The sequence below is a fragment of the Barbus barbus genome (genome assembly GCF_936440315.1).
Source record: "Barbus barbus genome assembly, chromosome: 28".
In the NCBI taxonomy this organism is placed as follows: domain Eukaryota; kingdom Metazoa; phylum Chordata; class Actinopteri; order Cypriniformes; family Cyprinidae; genus Barbus; species Barbus barbus.
In genome coordinates, this window is record NC_136756.1 from 29284120 (window position 1) to 29299513 (window position 15394).

General features: G+C 33.6%; 1 protein-coding gene and 1 long non-coding RNA gene across 2 annotated transcripts in view; both read left to right on the top strand.

The window, feature by feature from the left end:
* Nucleotides 1-15394, top strand: part of LOC306848635 (synaptic plasticity regulator PANTS-like) — an 806624-nt gene that overhangs the window by 665566 nt on the left and 125664 nt on the right. The window lies entirely within an intron of this gene.
* LOC306848141 lies at nucleotides 1349-14252 on the top strand. The gene is made up of 3 exons (XR_013782208.1): nucleotides 1349-1465; nucleotides 10778-10949; nucleotides 13381-14252. It is a non-coding gene; the product is annotated as an uncharacterized lncRNA (long non-coding RNA).

Here is a 15394-nt window from a genome sequence, read left to right on the forward strand (position 1 = left end):
AGCTTTTCTGACATATATTCCCTGATCAGAAAAAAAAAAACATTCGGTTCAATAGGAGTTATATACTCAATCCATTTGGACCGAAAGTCAACAAATATTTTTGGTAATTCACAGAGAATGTCATTTTAAATTTAAATATCAAATAGTTTTTATTTTTTAATATTATTAATAGGGCCATAATTAAGCATTTCTAAATGGTTCATAACCTTGGGGATATTTATTCCTAAATATTTAATAAATTTACTGTAAGATCCCATTTTAAGGAATAATCCTTTTTAATTTCATTTAGGGGGTTATAATTAAAGGCCAATATTTGTGTTTTTAAAATATTCAATTTAAATCCTGAAAAAGACCCCAACATTTCTAATGTTTCCCATAGCTCAACCTTACTCAGTATTTTTGTCTTGACATATCTAAATATCGAAACATTCTTCAATCAAAATACGTTTATTTACACATACATTTAGAAGATGAGGTATTCTGAAAAAAGTGTCAAATTTAAATAAGTTTTTGGATAAAACAAGAAAATGTGACCCTCTCTGTGAAATCCAGGCTAAAGTTTCAAAATCTAATTATGAGATAGCATCAGATGTATCATTTCAACCATTAATTTCACTATGATTTCAATATTTGACATGGTCTTACTCGGTCAGTAATAAAGATATCAATGTTACATTTTCACAGAATGTTCTTTACCTTATGAAGGACGATTCAATATAGAAAACAAAACTACCAAATTTTGCTATAAGTTTGATTGCAACTTATAATCATTGCAGTTAATAGTGTTCACCGTCTATTTGATTACATGACATTAACTTGCTGCTTGATTTTACTGTACATCTCTGCCATATGAGATGGTCTTGAGATAGTCACCACTGATAAGTGTTACTAAATATAATGTATAAACTTTAATTTCCTGAAAAGCTGCTTTGCAACGATTAGCATTGTGAAAAGCGCAATACAAATAAACTTGAATTGAAAACAGTAAATCACCAAAAAATGACTTTAGCTGGGTTTTCACAGACAGGGTCACAAATATCTGCTTAATCTTGTTTTCCCTGTGAATGGTTTTTTTTATTACCCCATTGGCAGATATTTTCTCATGTTTTAGGCTTAAACTTACTTCATTTTTATGCAATTTTCAGAAACAAGGCTTAATGTCATTTTGCTTTCTGAAGTAAATGTATCTTGATTAGATAATTGTATTGGAAAAACAAGGCAAAATAGCTTAGTAAGACTACATTTTGCAGTGTAAATGAAAGCAAAGTGTATGTTTAATGTCATAATGAGTTCCGGTTATCAGACGTACACATTTGCATTTCTGTGCTTAACAACAACTTTCTCACAGAAGCAGAAATCGTGTGTTGACTGAGAATGCATGACATATGAACCTCAAACGGCAAGAAGAACCACAGCAATTGGAAAGATCTGGAATTACAGCAGAGGAGGGTTGTTAAAACAAAAGGTTTGTGGTTCTTTTGTATTATAAGTTTCAACAGCTCATGTTTAATGACTAAAAATGATTGTGAGTTTGGAGGTCATGTTACAATTTTGGGGTTGTAAGATTTTTACAGTGTTTTTCAAAGAAGTGCACCAAGGTTTCATTTATTTGATGTTAATGTTAGTGTGAATTTATTATAAATATTTTATCAAACACTATTATAAGATATACATTTTCATACTCCAGTTTAATTTGTTTTACTCACCATGGCTGCATTTATTTGGTAAAAAATACAGTAAAATCAGTAAAATTGTGAAATATTATTACAATTTCAAATAATCCTTCAGAAATCATTCTAATATGCTGATTTGTTGCTCAAGAAACATTTCTGATTATTATCAATGTTGAAAACAGTTGTGCTGCACAATATTTTTGTTGAAACCGTGATGCATTTTATTTTTCAGGATTCACAGATGAATAGAAAGTTCAAAAGAACAGCATTTATTTGAAATAGTAGAGACATTAATAATGTTATAAAAGGTTTCTGTCACTTTATACTAATTTAATGCATCCTTGCTGCATAAAAGCATTTATTTCTTCCAAAAAAAAAAAAAGTACTGACACCAAACTCTGTCTATTTTAAGAGAAATTCATAACAAAATGCGTAGCCTGTGCTACTAACATCAGCCACTAGAGGCTCTGCCTAAACGCAGCATAGTTTCAGTCCTGGCTTCTGATTGGTCGATGCAGTATGACAGAAAGACAAGGCACTAAATGAACCAGTAGAAGTGCAAATGATTATAACACTCTGCTTTAATCTGATTTCCATGTAATGTGCAAGTTCTCAAATTCACACTGTGTACATCTGTGTTCATTCTGATGCTTTTAGCCTCTCTGAGATGAATCTGCCGCGGATCAGATTCTCTGCTCATTATTCCTCTCTCTCTCTGTGTTCACTTTGGCTCTCGTGCTGAATTCAAACAGTATGGAAGATAAATATATTCATGTGAGGAAGCCAAACATCTGGATTTCCTCTTTCCTACTAGAACACCATCCCGTCTCATTCCTGCCACATGTTGAATGATATGAGGTTGGGAACATATTACCATCTCATTTAATTAATATGAGGCTGTTGATGTTATGAACTTCACCTTAAATGTCTGTTATCCACACAGCCTGTGTAGCTGCATAAAAAAAGAGCAGCTCGAGGCACAAGGGCAAACTGTTGTGAGAGAAAATAGCATGTATTTAGAGGCTGAGTGAAACAGAAATGGTGACAGTTTCACAATCGATGTTGTTTGCACACTTTAGAATGTGACTTTATGAATGTTTGTGACATGAAGCAAAGAAACAACCATAAAAACGGACTGTAAATACAGTGTTTGCTCCACTGTAATCTGTGGTTAACCTGTTGGGGACGTCGGAGGGGATGAAAATGATTTCTGAGATGGTAATAGAGGTTATTTGTTGCTAGGTTACTGCATCGTGACAAAAGCCCCTCTTGAGATTAATCAAGATCGGAGCTCTGGTTGGTTGAGTTCGGAGACGGACACACAAATGGCTGAGATTGTCTAGGATCAATTTTGCTAATGTTGCTTGTTTTCTTGCACAGAACAGGCACAGGATGCACATGAGCCCATAGAAATGCCAAAAACATGTTAGTCAGAATTAAAGTCTGGGAAATGCATGTAATATTAGGTTTCATCTTAAACCTATAAAGCCTGATATATGAAATAATAGACAAAATATAAAAATAAATCTAAAATAGGTTTGCATATGTGATCCATCAGGCTTTAATGGCTCATATAGTCTGATAAAGTGAGAATACGGAGGAAAAAAACCCAGCTCAATTTATTCAGAGACTCAAACTGAGCAAAAACATGCTGTTTGCTGCAGATACTTATATTTGTTTAAAATTCTGATTGCATCAAAGTACATTAATGAGATTTAGCAGATACCTGCATAAAACGATATACTGTAAATATCAATAATGATTTTATATCTCCAATAATGTATTTGTAAGATGAGATTTAAACGCTTGCACTGCAAAACATGATTTTCTTATCTAATATTTTTGTCTTGTTTTCTAGTACAAATATCTAAACATTAGTAAATCGAATTTACTTGAGAAGCAAAATGACAAAGTATCAATGTATTGTTTTTTGCTTTAAACAAGAAAAAATGTCAAGTCAGAAAATAAATTAAATGGGATAAGATTATTTGTCTTGCTCCACTGGCAGATGATATTTATTCTAATTTCAAGCAAAAACTCACTCAATTTGAATGATACATTTTTAGAAAACAAGGCTTTATTTAAGTCATTTTGCTTCTCAAGTAAATGTATTTTGATTTGTGAATGTTTAGATAATTTATACTGGAAAACAAGACTTTTGTCGCTAATAAGAAAATATTTTTTTTGCAGTATGATCAAAGCTCTGCAATTTCAAAGCATATAATGCAATGCTGATTGAGAGATGAAGAAATAAATGCTCCTCAGAAGATGTGAGATGAAGATCATTCCTCCGCTGAGGAACAGAGAAAGTAAAGCTTCTGGAAACAAACGCTCCTCAAAAGATCCTGATGATCAGATTTGAGACGCACTAATTTTTCTAAAAAATGATTGATGGAGAATCAAGTAAAGCTGAGCTGCTTCAGTCCAGTAAGTGTTCATCTGGAAATATTACTGCGTTGTTCTGACATTTACTTGAGAAATCAATCAAGATTTGACACGAGAAGCAGCAGCTGAAGCTGGACACGTATGTACAATTACACTAAAAGAGCTTTTACTTGATAAAAATCTCTAAACTATCAATCAGACAGAAGATATGGAGGAGACTGAATGTGACAGCAAAGTTTTGATCATATCAATCATTTAGAGGCCTAACATTTGTGCATCATATTAAGATGCATAGCATCATTAATCAGTTTTAATTGGTCTCAAAGGGTCAGTGAAGTGCATCCTCCTTAAAACAAAACTTGAGCAACTTGTAATAAACGTGTGTTAGGTGTATTTGCATGTAAAGCAGCCCATGGAGGGAATCATCAGGGTGGAGGTGATGTGTGCTCTGCAGTGATTTACTGTGTTCTTACAATGCATTAGCATGAGAACCACTGCAGCGTAAATCTCACTCTGCTGATGCAGATGCGCGAATGCATTTGTGTGATTCATGGACGGCATCTCCACACGCAGCTCTGCAAATCATTAGCGTGCAGACGTCATATTTCTGCGGTGGAAATGACAGCTCTAATGCATCTCGGGGAAGGGAAGCATGCAGTTTCTGTGGAGAACAAACGGATGCAGCTTATTACTGCTGTAAGTGGCCACAGACTGCCATATAAAGCTCAGCCTTTACAGCTACAGGGGTCTGAACATGGAGAAACTAATACTGTGAATTTGCACAGATGCACATGCTGCTCTTTTAGACCAATCATCTTTATAGAGTCGTGTTTGTTGCTTTAGGGGAAATCCCAGCTAATGGAACGTTCTCACAATATTTTTAAAAGTTATATAAATGTTATAACAAAAAGTTCTTAAGGTAATGTTTATGGAACATTGTTATTTAAGTTAGAACAACAGTCTTGGAATGTCCTTATGATGTTATTTGTACTTGGTAAATGTTCTCATAATGTTGAGACTGTTTTAAGGATAAACGTTCAAATAATGTTACATTTTGGATGAAAATAACAACATTCGAATCACGATTTTAACGTTCTTAGGATATTGAAATTACGTTTAAATAACATTTTATTTTGAGTGACAGGATACTTTTTTGTGAACTTTAAACAACATTAGAATCACAAGAAGAAAACTGGACATTTTAACGTTTAAAATAACATATTTACACACATTAATAGAATGTGTGAACGTTTGTGTAACCTTTAAATAAAGTTATAATATGAAAACTGTCCATGTCAACGTTTTACAAACATTTTAAAATGTTTCCACAGCATTTTATAACCTAAATTTGTCATTTTATAACTAGATTGAGGAAGGGTTCTGTCGATTTGCTGCTCAAGAAACATTTCTGATTATTATTAATACTGAAAAGAGTTGTGCTGGACAACAGTTTTGTGGAAACTACGATTTAATTGTTCAGGATCCACAGATGAATAGAAAGTTCAAAAGAGAAAAATCTTTTGTTGCATTCTAAATGTCTTTACTGTCACTTTCGATCAGTTTAAGGCATCCTTGATGAATAAAAGTATTAATTTCTTTTAAAAAACCCAAACTTTTGAACAGTGGTGAAAGTCTGGGAATATCTCATGATACGTCTGTTTGTTGTCATGAGTTGAATCACCTTCATTTCATGTCCTTCTGCATCAAACACAACTTTACAATCCCAGCATTGGGACAAAAGGTTAATTACAGTTCTAAATCAATCATCCCATTACGATGAAAATCTCATCAGAGTTGTGGAGCTCATTAGAGAAATAATGTGATTTGTGTTGCTGCTTTCAGATTTCTGCATTTATTCAGTGACTATGGAAATCAAACCAATTTCCAGCCATTGTATTTATATTTGCATAAACATTGTTTCAATGTAATTAAGGAGAACTTTTCTACAGTTCTAATTGGAAATAGATCATTTTTCTGTTTAGCTTTTTCCAATGATAAAAAAAGGCATAAATCACTTTTTGCTTGTCCTTGATCCTTCGATAACTGAATATGAAAGTTTTATTAGAAGTTGGTTTGTTTTCTCGGCTAAATTCTCTCATCTAATTCAGTACAGCATCTTGTCACGAGGAATTTTCCGTTTCTGGAGGTTTTTACCAAACGCTTCATGTTTCAGCAGATGATTTAAAACACTTTCCTCTGCATGTGCCGTTAGACTGGAGTGAAATCAAGTTGCCAAACTCTTGCGGCCTGTTTTAAATGAATGACTATTGTCATTAGATTCGTTCACACAGTCGGTGATTTACAAGGTAATTACAGTCATCTGCAAAAATACGGATCATCTGCATAATCAGACATTAGGGTAATTATTACTGTGCACTTACTTAAAATGATGATTAAATAGCGATAAACATAATGGCGCTAATCTCGACTAATGCTACTATAAACTTTCTGTCAGAGTCACGCTGCGTCTGAAGCTCTTGGCAGAGCTGATTCTGATTCTGCAGGCCGTGACAAAGACTCCTGGGGACAAATATATCGATCAGAAGTTACTCAGATGACTGAGTGTTCCTGCAGCTGATATATTTTCTTAATCTCTGAGCTCATCCTGTCTTAAAATCATCCGAGATAAAAACAAAAAAACAAAAACTGAGTTCAAAAAGAGTTCATTGTACTATGACACATGCTGTAACTTCATAATCTACACAAAGAACAGGGAACGTTCTCAGAAGGTTATGAACAAACGTTCTTCCAATAACAATAAAATGTGCTTATCTGTCTTTAATGTTCTCAAAATGTTAGCACACATTATTTGTAAATCTTTTTTCTGAAGTGTTTAAGTTGGACACTTTTCTAATGTTTTTTTAAATGTTACTCTTTGATTTAGAATGTTCAGAGAATATTCAAAAGTAACGCTCTCATAGTGTTTGCAAAATTCTAAAATGGATTGTTCCCCTAACATTCCTATTCATATTCATATATATATATAACTGAATGTTTTGAATCAGAACCTAGTTTTGTTGCCATTCTCTATGAATATAAGGCCCATAAACCGTCAGATTATAGGGCTTTTTTTATTATTGAATTGAATTGAATTTGTTTTGTCTTAAGATGCACACCAGTAATGTTTTTTTTCTAAGGCATGTTTATAATAATTACTTAAATGTCCTAATTGAACAATGGCCTAATCCTTGCTTTTCTTGTTTTTGTTTTTAAATTTATTTTTCAATTTACTTCCTTATCCTTTTATTCAAATTCCAATTCTGCATCCTCAGTTGAAAATAATTCTCTTTCAGGAATCAATATGGCGTGTTAATTGAGAATCAACACTACTTCTTTAACAAAATAAGACTTTAAGATTGATTTTTGTTTGATTTGACATCAGTTTTCATACTGTTTTCTATTAATCTGACCATATGTTACAAATAAAAATTACTTAATAATACTAATAAAACTAATAATAATAAAACTAATATTACTTACTCAGTATTACTGTCTTGTCCTCCATTACAAATATCTAAACATTCTTAAATCAAGTTGCAAGCTAAATTACATAAGATTTCATATGCCTTGTTTTCTAAAAAAGAAAAAAAAAGAAGAAAATTAAAATTAAGCAAATTTGAGCTTGAAATAAGAAACAAAGAGATATGCCACTGGGGAAAAATAAAAAGAGCATGAGATAAGAGAAAATAAACGTAATTCATAAGAGAAAAATAAATTTTATTCAAAGGCAAAACAAGTTTATTTTTTCTGACGCCATCAGCCCCATTTTTATTCTTTTATTCATGGACTCAATTTTTATTTAAAAAAATTAAAATAAAAATGAGTTCACAATAAAAATAATAAAAATACAATCAAACATTTAGCTTTTTAAGTTGAAGTATCTTGATTTAAGGATATATAGATACAGTATTTGAGATAATTTTATTTTATCTTTAAACCTGTCAGTCTAACATTCCTGATTTCACTCATAACGTTGACTGAATGTGTATTTATTAACATGCATATTACTAGAATATTAGCCATGTATTAGTGCTAATTAAGCACATATTAATGCCTTATTCTACATGACCTTATTCTACCCAATATCTAAACTTAACTACCTTACTGACTATTAATAAGCAGCAAATTAAGAATTTATTGAGGGAAAAGTCGTAGTTAATAGTTAGCAAGTGTTACCTATTCTAAAGTGCTACCTTTTTTGGTAACACTAGTTCAGTCTAATATGATCATGCCTGTTAATGTATTAAATATGCAGAGGTGCTAATAAAATCTATATTGTACAGTACAGTACAGGTTCTCTAGATGGAGCATCTCTGGCTCTATAAAGGTGGACAGCCCGTGATATAAGGTAATATCTGAAAGACCTCTCTCGGTTGTTTCCCCTCTCTCAGAAAACAATCACATCTCTGTTGTTCTGCTCTGGAGTGGCTCCTTCAGCCGCGTGTCACAGCATTGGCTGATTGCTCTCTTTTGCTGCTTTGTCAAATATAATATTTTGAGGCTCATTTGAATGATCCTGCATCTGATATCACACAGCGTAATAAGCCGAAGATGAGATGGCCAGTCTGAGGACATGCAAATCATCTCTTTAAATTGGATTTGGCTGTGTTAATATGAACACGCTGATTGTGAGTTTATTGGCCAATTGTGTTGCAGAATCACACAAGCTATTATCATAAATCTATTCATCCAATGTCACACTCTGAGTCTGTACTTCATGCAGAATGTTAGTATTTGTTCCATTTCTTTGACGTTGATGTTGGCTTTTCTCATCAGTTCATGGCAGCCGCAAAGCATTCTTTGGGAAATATGATTCTGAAAATCATCGTGAGATACTGCCAGACGAAAGAGATTTGGATGTCCAGACAAGAGCGAGCCGCTCCAAAATACACAGTTTTTCAGAAAACTAAAAGCTGAGCATGAGAAGGAATTAGTTTTTTCAGAACCATGATTTTAGAACTGAAGTTCTTTTAGGAATAAGTATTTACAGGAAAACTATCAAAAACATATTTTGGGCATTTTTTTAATGTTTTGACCTAAAGACCCAAATAGAGCATAATGGTAAAACTATAGATTGCTTGGAAATCTCTTATGATATTATTACCAAATCTTGGATTCAATTTTTTAACATCTTGTTTTTTTTTTGTTTTTTTTTCTGACTCTGATTGATTGTAGGCCTCTTTGATCTCGGTTTATGAGTGTATGTTGCCAAAATTATCCACAAAATTTTTTTTTTTTCATTTAGAAACTGAGGCCTGAGCAGAGTCAAAAAGAAATGCAAAACATGTGCGAAGTTGACAACAAGATTGAATCCAAGATTTGCTGATAATATAGCATAAAAAGCCATTTTTATAGGCTTGTTATTTTTGACCAGAAACGCCACAAGTGAAACAAAGACAATAAAGATACTAAAAAAAGGGGCAGTCGTGGCCTAATGGTTAGAGAGTCGGACTTGTAATCCAAAGGTTGCAGGTTCGAGTCTCGGGCCGGCAGGGATTGTAGGTGGGAGGAGTGAATGTCCAGCGCTCTCTCCACCCTCAATACCACGACTGAGGTGCCCTTGAGCAAGACACCGAACCCCCAACTGCTCCCCGGGCGCCGCAGCATAAATGCTGCCCACTGCTCCGGGTGTGTGTTCACGGTGTGTGTGTGTGTTCACGGTGTGTGTGTGTGTGTTCACTCCTGTGTGTGTGCACTTTGGATGGGTTAAATGCAGAGCACGAATTCCGAGTATGGTTACCATACTTGGCCACATGTCACTTTCACTTCACTTTAAACATTTTTGTTAAGATGTTATACCTTGTATGAGCAAAGTCAGTCTGTTTTAGTCCAATACAATAATATTAATAGCATTTTCAAGAAAATGAAACTTCTCGAAGTCAGAATGAACGGAACAGCTGTTGGTAAAATTAATTGGTTCCAGGGCCAATACTTAAATGTGTTGAAATTAGTTGAGTAAGAGTAATGACCTTAAAAAAAATGTATGCTTGAAATTAAGTTCATTGTAGTTTGTTGGTTGAACATCATTACAAGTAACTCAAAAAGAGTTATACAAACATTTATTTATTATTTTTTTATTTAATTTATTTTGAGCCACAACATTTGTTTTTAGGGTGTTTTAACCCTTTGGCATGTTTCTAGATGACCAAATATTGGATTGTTTGAAAGTTATCTGTGTGTTTTTTGTTTAAGAATATTATTAACATTTCCTACAGGTAAAATTAACATTCACATTGCAAAAAAATCAAGTTCTTACTCAGCATTTCTTGTTTTCCTGTACAAATATCTATACATTTCCTGAAGAAGCAAAGTGACAAAAGATATTAATTATGTTTTTTTTAATAGTGTTTTTTTTATGTATCTAGCTAAATTATCCTTAAAATATATATATATATTTTTTAAATCTCCCCCTTGAATAAAGTTTATTTTTCTGACCCAATTAGCTTCTTTTTTTCTTTTTTTTTGTAAGCATAAATTTGCTTAATTTTGATGCATTTTTCAGAAAACATAACTTAAAATTATAAGTCATTTTGCTTCTCAAATAAATGTATCTTAATTTAAGAATGCATAGATATTTTTACTGGAAAACTAGACAAAAATATTGAGCAGGAAGATCATTTTTGCAGTGCATTTGCATACATGTGTGTATTCTGAAGTAAATGAATGCTTCATGTGGAGTTTGTGAAGTAAACTAATCTTCTGTTGGCATGTTTCCACAGCGGAGCGTCTCGCTCACAGCAGCGTCCCTGTGCCAGGTGAACAGAATGGGCTTGGGTGGGTTTGTGTCGATCTGCCAGCTTCCTCCTCACCATCGCTCTGAAAGCAACAGAATCTGCTGTGATGATTAGCACTGCGTTTCACACAGGCTTCAGATCTCCGCAGACGTGACAGGTACACTAACAGAACCAACCTCAAACTCATTTGCTTTACTGCTTCATTAAAAGTCAAGCTGGAGGTGTCATGTTTTAATATCGTTTACCAGCTGTTTTCTTGTAAGCAGTGTTGGAAAGCAGCTTTGAAACGTACTGTACCTTGTCTGCTCATAATAGCAACAAGCTACTCGTAATTTAAGTTCTTACGAAAAATTGGTTTGCGGCAGTATAAGTTACTAACAAAACATAGTTACGTATTTTTAAGCTACACTGAAATGTTTTAATTTAATTAGTTTAAGTTTACGAGGAGTTAGCAGATAGTTTAAGGTGTAGGATTTACTTTGAAATAGATTTCGCTCAGAAATTGCTTTAATTAATATTTACAAAGAATCCGCAAGTAACATTGAATTAAACGTTAAGTTTTGTAGTAGGAACACTGAAATAATATTTTCTTATCAAATTTGCTCCAGTAATATTTGTTTTAATTAAAACTTCAAAAAATATATATTTTTTTACATTGTAGTTAAGACAATATATTTTTAAATGGATAACGTTTTATTTAAAATTTAATTAGAGCCATATTTTCTGGCACAAAATAATGAACGATTTTGAATTAATAAATCTCAGTTAGGGTGACAGCATTAAACTTGAGCAGATAAATTGAACTAACTAAATTAAGTAAAATAGTCAATTAAAAAAACTACTAAAATGCAGCTTTTAAGTGAATATTTGCTTTAAAAAGCTGTAAAAGTGGCATACATAGAACTGAATCAGTGAATCTGTTCATTGAAATGAACTGATTCATTGAACTGGTGACAGCAATAAACTTGAGCAAATAAATTAAACTAAATTAAAAACTAAAACAATTAGAATATGGCCTGTTTTTTTTATTTTTTTTAAAACCGCAGTGTTTAATTAAATATTTGTTATAAAAAGCCCTAAAATTATAGAATTGAATCTGTTCATTCCCGTGAACCATCCAAATGAACTAATTCAATGAAATGACTTTTTTAAATTCTGAAAAAAATATTTTGACACATACTGTAGATGTTGATGTTCTCCAACTTTGGCTAACGTTCTGGGAAGGTTCTCTCAAAGTTCTGAACAAACGTTCTTCCAGTAATTCCATTAATAGAATGTTCTTTTATAATGTTCTCAAAACGTTAAACCAAAAGCCTTGTTTCTACATCATTCATGAAACGTTTTTCTTCTAAAAGTTGAGTTTTAAACGTAGTAGCATTTTAAAAATGTAGTAACTTGTTTCAGAACGTTAAGAGAAAATTCAAAAGTAACATTTTCATAATGTTTGAGAAAAATTTTAAAAGTTAAAAAACATTTTTAAACATTTAAGCTTATCAAACATTCTTCCAGTAACGTTAATAGAATGTTTGTTCAGAGTTATCTGGTTTTTAATACACTGTTAAAACAAATTGTTGTTTCAACTTAAAATACTTAAAATATTTAGTTTAGTCAACTCAAATATTCCAGTTGTCTCTTAAATTAACATTGAGTAACTAAAAATTTCAAGTCAACAAATTATTTTAAGTTGAAACAACAAAATATTTGCACAAAAAGTAATGAATAAAAGAAACTTTTTATTTCTGAAATATTTTATTTGGACGTTTGTGTAACATTTTTAAATGTTACTATGCGTTTCAAAACATTCAAAGGACATTAAAGGGATAGTTGACCCAAAAATGAAATATCTGTCATCATCTACTCACTTAATTTGCTTCAAACCTGTTTGTTTCAGCTGTTGAACACAAAAAAAGGTATTTTGAAGAATGTTGGTATAACCAAACAGTTCAAGGTAACCATTGACTTCCATAGTATATGGGGGGGGGGGGGGGTACTATGGAAGTCAATGGCCGCCATCAACATTCTCTAAAATATTTTCTTTTGTGTTCAACAGCTGAAAGAAATTAATTCAGATTTGAACCGACCTGGGGGTGAGGAAACAATGACAGATTTTTCATTTTTGGGTGAACTGTCCCTTTAAAAAGTAACATTCCATATTGATTCCAAAATGATAAAATGGAATGTCCCCTAAACATTCATATAACCAAGAAAAAATAAAAACTGGACTTCAGAGAACACACAGAAATAATGTTTTGAAACTTGTATTCATGAGAATGGGAATGTTCTGATAAGCGAGCTGGGATCGTCCCACGTGTGCAGCGTTTCTCATCACCTCATGTTGATTCAGTATACAGTATATTTCTGAGTTTTCTGAAGAGCTGCACCTTATACTCTCTCGTTTCTTTGCGCCTGAGGTTTTGGCTTCCCTCCATCAATTTTAGCGCCAAACCCTTCTGAAGATCACTTCAGCTGCGGTGGAAATAATGAGTCCTAAAGGAAACCATACTGTCGACAGTTTTGGGCCAAAAGATAATTACGAAAAGAATTAAGATTTTCCAAACGCTTATAATCCTCTCGTCTTGTCATTACAGCATGGCTGAAAGTCACGGCATCAAAGAAAGCAATATTAATGCTGAAGGTCAGAACATCAATTCAGGCTGTTCTGCAAAATTCCCAGTGAAGGACAGCGGCGCGGGTGTGTGTCAGGTGAACGGGATCGTGTTCTTAATGAAAGACTCGGAAGACGCACTGCAGGGAGAGTGTGCTTGCTTTCTAGGTCATTACTCAAACCCGACGTGAGATCAGTTCACTCGTAAAGTAGCTGTGTTCACGCTCAAGTGTCACGTAAGCCTGCTTCAAGGCCCATTTACAAAAAACGACTTTATAAATGAAAAAAAAAAAAAAATCACATGCATTAGTGTTCAAAGGTTTGGGGTCAGTGAGATTTTTTTTTTTAATGTGTTTGGAAAAAAGTTTCTTCTGCTCACCAAGGCTGCATTTATTTAACTAAAGATACAATAAAAATTGTGAAATATTATTATAATTTAAAACCGCTGTTTTCTATGTGAATATGTGTTAAACTATAATTTATTTCTGTGATGCGCAGCTGTATTTCCAGCATCATTACTCCAGTCTTCAGTGTCTCATAATCCTTCAGAAATCATTCTAATATACTGATTTGCAAAACATTTGTGATTATTATTATTATATGAGAGAAAAATTTGTCATTACCTTTTTTGTTTTTTATTATGTGGAGGAAACAAAGAAACTGGATTGCAAGATGTAAACTCAGAATTGTGAGATATAAAATCATAATTGTATGTCTAAATTGTGAGATATAACGTCAGAATTGTGAGAAAAATGTCTGAATTATGAAAAATAAACCCAGATTTGCAAATAAGTCTAAATTGTGAGATGTAACGTCAGAATTGTGAGGAAAATAAAGAAGTTTGAACTGTGAGATGAAAATGTCGCATTTACCTTTTTTCATAGAAAATTCAATAGATGCATTTATCACTTATGGTCAGTTTAATGCATCTTTGCTGAATAAACTCTTTTGAACAGTAGTGTATAACTGGAGGGTTTTCACTGCAGTAACCCGTGATGTTTACCTGCCTGTGTTTGCATCTACTCAAGCAACATTACAAATGAACACATGTCCTTTGGGTCATTTCTGAGTCCCTGAGTCAAACAGAAAAAGCGCAAATGGAAGAATCAGAGGTCTGATAGAGAACTCGACACCTTAATGAGCACAAAAGCTGTGCATTCCGAGCCTGCAAGCTTTTGTCTGGGATCAAGATCACAGCCGACCCTCGAGTCTCCATCTCATTTCATTACAAGCGTGATTCGGCAAGCCGGAGCTTCTGGCACAGACCGGCGGACCAAAGTTAGGCCGGTTTTGAAAGAGTGCGGTCTGGGGTTTGAGACCAACTGTCTGTCTTGGCCTGGATGCCATCTGTAATATTCAGCACATTTCATACACGGTTAATTTCAGCTGGACAGCTTCGGTGCCAATAAAAATACATTCGTTCTCTTGGCCTTCGACACTGGGAGCGATCCAGGCCTCCCTCTCGATTCATGGAAAAGTGCACAGGAAGAGAAGGAGAGAAAGATTTAATTGCAAAGTGAGCCATTCATTTAAAACCGTGGAAAGACAGCATCTAACCTTTCGGTGTTATAAATCACAGGATTGATGAGGGGAATAGATGGAGCCGAATGCAGAAGGCTGAATCTATTGTCCATATACGTTGGCTTCAGGAATATGGAGTCTTGCTTTACAGACGCCTGTTATTTGATGACTCAATGGAGCCGAGGAACATTTTTTGCTTTGCGCGAAAGAATTATGATGGGGGAAAACAACCACATACTCAGATAAAACGCTCTGCCAGGGACTTTTATGAATAGCGTTAGATCTCCTGCTTGATTTATACGTCTGCATTCCTGAGACCAATCATGCATTTTCTCAAGGTAACATCCTAATTAGGCCAAATCAAGAGAACAAAAGTGTTACTCATGTTTTTTTTTATAAACTATTTCAATTGAGCGCACCCCATTTATTTTGCAATCTAAATCCATTCCAATAAAATTTCATCTGAATTTGCATGT